Here is a 1,774-nt window from a genome sequence, read left to right on the forward strand (position 1 = left end):
TATATATATATATATATATATATATATATATATAGATAGATAGATAGATAGATAGATAGATAGATAGATAGACAGATAGATATAGATATATATATATAGAGAGAGATGACAAACGAATAATCAATTGTCGTATGAGCTTCATTAGCTTACAGCTGTTTCCACAATATGACGCAGTGGACTCATAGTTGAGTGCCTGAGTAACACCTTACAGTTTCATCAGAGCCTCAAACATGATGTGAATCTTATTTGGGAAAACAAATACATTTAAGCATACATACAGGAAGGCATAACCAATGAGAAAGCATATATGTGGGGGATGAAATCCAGGGGCTCCTCCCACAATAAGAATAAGATTAATTATATATATATATAAGTTTAGTTGTGTGTATATTTATTTATATACATACATACATATATATATATGTGTGTGTGTGTGTGTGTGTGTGTGTGTGTGTGTGAGAGTATATATATATATATATATATATATATATATGCATACATACATACACACAGATATATACGTAATATAGTAATTCATTTTTGGAATCTTTGATCTTGAAGCAGATAAGCTACAAATAATAACATCGAAATATTGGGTTAAGAGAAAACTTTTGGATAGATTAAGTTGAAGGCTGCTGGAGATATGGCTTCATGTCCCATGGACACTGTTTAACTTTTCCTATCCAAAAAGGATTTTTTAACCCAATATTTGCATGTCATGATCTATAGCTTATCTACTTCAAGATCCAACACTCCCACCCAAAAATTATTTTATGTTTTCTTGAAGTTTACAACTTCTTATGCCGTCAATAAATAGGTATATGTATGTATACAATGTGAAAATAAAACCACAAGTCTTGTTAAATAGTTACCCAATTTTTGTATGATTTGAATAATAATTTATTTTTGCCATTCTTCAAGCTGAGAACAAAACAATTTGTCAGATGACATTTTACCAGGTGATGTTTAAACAAGTGATGCTGTATATAGATATGTATACATGTATGTGTATGTATGTAATGCATAATACACACACACATATATATAAGTATGAATGTGTATGTCTGTGTGTGTATATATATATATATATATATGTGTGTATGTATATAAGTATATGTGTGTATAGTTGTATATTAATTATTTCAAGGATATAAATACCTCTTAAAGGGATGTCAGCATCCAGGTTCCCTGGTTTTATCCAGTGTATCAGTGAAATACTAAAAGATGTGAGTTTCACATTGATGGATATGGGTACATTACCATTTATGTATAAGAAAAAGAAAATGGAGAAATTCATATGCGGACATTAACTCATGGAAACATATCTAATTTCAAACAATATCAAACTCATAGATCCTACAATTGTTTCCTTGCCCAATTAATTCAAATTAGAAAAATTAAATTAAAGATTCATATTGAATATAGTTAACTGAACATTTCTTTGGGGTGAGAACTTCATAGAAAAGGAACTACATCCAAATGTATTGATATATCATTGGCTAACTCAGCATTAAGTGCAGATATGTGCATTTACCAATGATATATCAACACATTGGGACGTAGTCCTTTTTTCTATCAAGTTCTGACCCTGAAGAAATGTTCAGTTAACTATATTCAATATGTTCATTCAATATGAATCTTTAATTTAATTTTTCTAATTTGAATTAATTGGGCATGGAAACAATTGTAGGATCTTGGAGTTTGATCTTACTTGAAATTGGATTTGTTTTGATTAATTGATGTCTGCATATCAAGTTTTTCATTTTCTTCTTTT

Source organism: Octopus bimaculoides, chromosome 29 (assembly GCF_001194135.2).
Source record: "Octopus bimaculoides isolate UCB-OBI-ISO-001 chromosome 29, ASM119413v2, whole genome shotgun sequence".
Classification (NCBI taxonomy): Eukaryota; Metazoa; Mollusca; class Cephalopoda; order Octopoda; family Octopodidae; genus Octopus; species Octopus bimaculoides.